At 44.3% G+C, this 5,663-nt stretch overlaps 1 pseudogene; it reads right to left on the reverse strand.

Annotated features, from left to right (window-relative positions):
* LOC101566802 overlaps positions 1–437 on the reverse strand; it is an 18,330-nt pseudogene extending 17,893 nt beyond the window's left edge.
* Positions 438–5,663: the final 5,226 nt, after the last annotated feature.

The following is a 5,663-nucleotide window of genomic DNA, read 5'->3' on the forward strand; positions in this document are numbered from 1 at the left end:
GTGAGGGCGGTGTATAAAGACAAAGCTCCTCCCTGAGAAAATCCTCCCAACACAATTCTGTTAGAAGGAATGCCATTCTTCACCTCCTGGTCTATTAAAGCTTTTACACTTTCGGCTGCCCGTTTAATTCCAGGTTCATCCTCCAGAGAATCTGGTGAAAGCCCAATGATATCAAACCAAGAAGGCATAGCCATGTTCATATTTAATGTTACAGGCATAACAGGAGTGTGTGGGCAGATATATTTGATGTGTGAACTTCTGATACCGGCGAAGGCTTCTGCCCATCCATGTCCAGTATCTCCCAATCCATGAAGGAAAATAATCGCGGCGGTGGCCTTCCGGGCGGCGGGCACGACGGCTGGCAGCGGCGCAGACATGTTATTGCCGCACATCCACCGGCTCGGCGGGCGGGCAGGCGGGCGGCGGCGCGTCGGAAGCGGAAGCAATTTTAATGATTTAAATTAAAATAGCTATATGTATCTAGTGGCTTCCACGATATATATCCTTCCATGCCTAATTTTCAATCATAACCCAAATCCAAACCCATGTAGTTATTTTACTTTCTATTATAGTAGTGTATTTGGTAACCAGCTGATATCAGATATCATTTGAAGAATAGGTGAGAACTTTTGGAAGTGTTCCTGAAAAATATACATTTTCATGGTGGGAGGTGCTACTGTTATAAAATAGTGTTTCAGGTATTAGTGGGAGCTAATGGGACTCTGCAGGCCCTCCTTCCCACTCTTTGGTAGAACTCTGTCTGGAGCACTGGTGAGTCCAATAACCTTCCCTAAAGATAGAGTCCAAGTTGGAAAACTTTTTCTTCATTCCACAAGAATCTACAAAGTCATTCTATTTTTTTTTTTTTTTTTTCTGCAAAGCTTTATTCCAGAGGGGCTCAGTCCTTCTTGGCAGCCACCTTTCTCAAGGCGGCCAGCACGTTGCTCAGCTCTTCGCACTCCTCTTGGTGCACATGTGTGTCCCCACCCTTTTCTTGATGAACTTGAGGGCATTTATCCTTGGAGACCTTGAGCAGCTCCATGGTGCAGCGTGCGTAGGGGGCGAAGCTGCACACCTCCCGGATCATGTCCCACATGGTGTGTTTGGTGAGGCGTCCGCAATGGTGGCTGTGCCTTGGTTTGCTCACATTCTTAGTCACCTTGTGGCCCTTGTCGAGGCCCACGACCATGGGATGGCAGAGGGCCATGGCTATTGTTCTTCGATGGTTGCTGTGCCGCTATAAAGCCATTCTAGAAGCTATAGGAAAATCAAGGAAGTGAAACTAAGTCCTACAAGCTGCTTTACAGAAACAGTCTGTCCTTGGATGAAATGGACATTTGTGCTGCCATAAGGGCTTTTTGTATTATCAATGTATCAATTTTCAAATGGCTAAGTCTTCATTTTCCTGTTGCGAGGGGTGGCATGTAGGTCATGGGAAGGATGTCCTTCAGGATCTCATGGTACAGATCTAAGTCAAGCCATTTTCACCTGGTTTGGGTATAATTATTTACTCAGAACCAGCAATTATTTTTTAGAAATGGTCATCTTTGCCTATGAATACCAGATAGCACTGGATACAACTAAATTGTAGCTCTAGCTTTTCTTTTCTCTCTCTCTCCCTCCCCCTTTCTCTCCTTACCCTATACCACTTTCCCTTCCATCTGCCCCCTCTTCCTCCTCTTCCTCTTTCTCCTTCACCCACCCTTGTCACTGACCATGGTGATTCCCTTATTTCCAAATAGATAGAGAAAAGGCAGTAGTGCAGCAAGAAATTGGAGAAATATTTCCCTCCCTCTTTGCTCTGCTAAACTTTGGTTAACTGAAAGAACACTCATAAGTTTTATGAATTCTAATATTTATTTTGAAAAAATAGATATTAAAATTCTACTCTAGCCTTGGAGGTGGAAAATGTGATGGAACAATCTAAGTGTCCTCTAGGTTCAGGGTAAGATAACCATTGCGAAGGCCGACATCATCAATTTGACTTTCTTGTTTTCTACTTTTGTTTTGTTTTTGAATCAGTATCTTACTAAGTAGCTTAGACGGGTCTCCAACTGTGGCAATGCTCCTGTCTCAGCCTTCTGACTGCTAGGATTACAGATGTGTGTCACCACACCCAGCTGTTTGCTGTGAAATGGGTTCAGGGATTACATGGGTACCTGGGTCATTTATTTGCATCTGCCTGAAGGTCTTTTCCTAGCTAGTCTTGAGCAAGCAATGAATACGCCAGCATCTAATATGGAGCCAACAAACATCAGCAGTCTCCTAAAATTACTATTGTCCTTTATGTCTTTGTGCTGAGAATACTAAAAAATAGGTAGCTATGCAGGGTGATGGGTATATTCATTAGGGTGACACTGTAGTCATTTCATAATACACATGCAAGCACCACAATGTGAAGTCATTTCATTTCCAATTAACATGAAGTCTGTGATTTTATTTGTACATAATGTATACATAGATCATGAAATGAATATATACACTTGAATATAGACACTTCCATTTGTCAATTACAACTCTAGGAAGTTTAAAACAAAGGCTTAAAATTATTGTTTGGTTGCATTAAAATTATTGAATCATTTCCATTATGCAATGGTAATCATACTATCCTGCCTTTGTGGAGGGGTAGGTTACTCATTGCCAGGTTCCCTAAATCTACCTTGCACACAAACTCTATGATGGAGGCACTTGCGTTGTGTCCATTTTCCGGGGGAAAAAGGCATCTATGAAGTTGTTGATTCCAAGGAGTCTGGCTAGTCATGATGGGCATGGGTTCTGATTTCAGGCACTATGGCTCTGGCCCTTGAGCTACAAGGCATTGCCTGTTTTTGCAATAGGCTTCCTTTCAGGTAACTGGAATGCTAGAGAATGACCTATCAAAGGGAGCCCTGCGATTAGCCTCAGAACGACAGAAGTTCTTTCGCAGGGTGCTGTGGGGGCAGGATGTCGCTAGTGTTTGCCTGCACAGAGATCATTTCACCTGAGGTACCGATTGGCACCCCAACCCTCAGTGGGGCTCCTCTCAACAGAAGCTCTGCTTACTGTAAAAGCTATCCGGTGGGTGACTGCTTGTCACAGGTCTTTTCTTCATGGCCAGTCTGCATGGACAAGCAGTCCGCTTCTTGGATGGAGCCTCCCAGTCCTGTGCCAAGAAACAAGCCCTGGAGAATATCCGAATCAACTTTTAAGATCCAAGGCCAGCCAAATAGCTCAGCGGTTCGATCCCTGGACCTGCCTTGCCAGCCCCGCCCTCCGGGGCATGCTGAGTCAGCAATTGAGACAGGGCGTCATGGCGTGCAACCTGTAATCCTAGCACTCGCGGGGGCTGTAAACAGGAGAATCACTATGAGTCTGATCTATACAGGGAGACCCTGGAGACCCTGTCCTAAAAACAAAAAAAGTCCATGCAGTAGGGCATGCTTGGTTCTGTACTTGTTTATAGCAGAACTACCGCAGCTCTTAATATGAACTTCATACTGTGAAGACAAAAGCAATGTGGTTAACTTTCAAAATGCCCTAGTTCCTGTTTCTTATTTATCTATTCATATTACTATCCTTATCATTTTCTCATTTTTTTCAATTAACTGAAGATCTACAAAAGTTAATCATTATTCTACAGATTGTGAAGCAAAAAGAGCTGATTGAATGGACTTTGATGCCAGTTCATACATGTGATTTGTGTGTATTAGTTTGCAACAACTATTGTAAGAAAGTATGACAAAAAGCTAGAGAGATAGCTCAGTGGAATAAGTGCTTGCCTGGCAAGTGCAAGTTCCTGAGTTCGATCTCTGGTGCCACCAAAAATAAAAAAATTAAAAAAAAAAAAAAGGTTTAAAAAATAGTTTTAGGGCTGAGGAGATAGCTCTGTAGAATAAGTACCTGCCTGGCCACATGCAGGGTCCTGGATTCAATCCCCAGTACTACAAAAACAAAAACCAAAAAAAAAAAAACAACCCCCCCAAAAAAAACCCCACCACACACACACACACAAAAACGCCTTTCACTTGGGAGGTTGAAAACTGGAGAATCACTGAGTCTGATCTACATAGTGAGACCCTGTAGACCCTATACTAAAAAAAAAAAAAAAAAAAAAAAAAAAAAAAAAAAAAAGAAAAAAGAAAAGGAAAGTACCACAAGCCAGTGGCATAAGCATGAGGAATGTGTGGACACATGGTCACATGGTTCTGGAGAGTAAAGTCAAAGCCGAGGTGCTAGCACGTTTCCTCTCGAGGGCTGTGTGGGAGAATTGTACAGTGCTTGCCTCCTGGCTCCGGGTAGCCGCTGGGAAGTGTTAGTCCTCCTGGGCACATGGTTGTGTTTCCCCAGGCTCTGCATTTATCTTTGCATGGCGTTGATCCTGCATGCATGTCTGTCTCCAAATTTCCCCCTTTTCTGTGAGGACATCTGTCATAATGGATTAGGACCCACCATTAACCTCACTTTAACTTAGATCACGTCACTAAAGAAAATCACGTTCTGACTCCCCAGAGCGAGGCCTTAAACATACGCATGGGGGCACAGTTCCACCTACCATAGTGTGAAGCTGACAGGTAGCCTTCTTCCTCCTATAAAGCAAGTCGAAGGTGGGAGAGGAAAGAAGTTCAATTAATCAGGGAAACAGGTTTTAGGTTTTCTTACTAACATAGTGAAGGCAATGGAAATATGTGATGTGGCCTTTGCTCCAAAGTGTCTTCAGGGACCAGGAGAGCGATATTCATGCCATATAGCACAGCCACACATGTTTTGCAAACTATCAAACTGTCAAATGTCAGATGTGTAATCAAGTTAATGACTCCCAGCTTTATGCTGTATTTGCAAGGGAAACGAAAAACTCATGAGTAAAAGCTGTGTCCCATTAATCATTAGCACTCATCCCATTCATACAGCTCTCCCCCCTGCTTTCCTTTCCCAGCTTCTTTCTTTAATATGTACACCTAAGGGCACAGCTTCACAACTCTGTAAAGAGAACTGCTGGACAGTGTGAGCTCTTGACTGGTAGACAGCGCTCCCTTGTGACAGTTCAGAACATTTGCCGCTCAGCAGAATAGGAAGAGGCCAGCGGTCCAAAAGCAGTTTGCTTTGTCCCCAGTACAGGAAAATAGGGGTTACACGAAGGCTAGGGACGATTGTGGAATGATACACGAGGGGAACTAATAAAGAGTGCTTTTAATTAGGATAATAGCATGTCAAAATAAACAGGCAAATGAACACATGAAAAATGACTCAAGATAAAAAAATGGCTCAAGATGCCAGAGAGAGGGGAAGAAAACAATATTCTAAACTGTGGCTTGGGGACCAGCAGCATCAGCTCTGTGTGGGCAACTTGGCAGGCATGCAGAGTCCCTGGCTCACCCCGCTCTCACAGCTTCACAACTACATGGGCTGAGAGCTCACAGGACCATTGCAGGGACGTGTGGGAGGCTGAGGCAGAGAAGCAGCCCTGTTTGGCCCGAATGGCGTGCCAGCCCTGCCACCAACTGGCTGTGTGGACCTGCTCGCGCAGTACTTCTCTGCCTCTGTTTCCTGGACTGTAAATGAAGAATACCACAAGAGTGAATGAGAGGGGGGCCCAGCCCTAGCTCAGTTCTTTAAGTGGCTGCTTCCACAATGCTGGCAGCCTCAGTTTGCTGTAGTTCGATCCCCACAACACTCCAGCCATGCAA

The sequence above is a fragment of the Octodon degus genome, unplaced genomic scaffold (genome assembly GCF_000260255.1).
Source record: "Octodon degus isolate 3935 unplaced genomic scaffold, OctDeg1.0 scaffold00040, whole genome shotgun sequence".
In the NCBI taxonomy this organism is placed as follows: Eukaryota; Metazoa; Chordata; class Mammalia; order Rodentia; family Octodontidae; genus Octodon; species Octodon degus.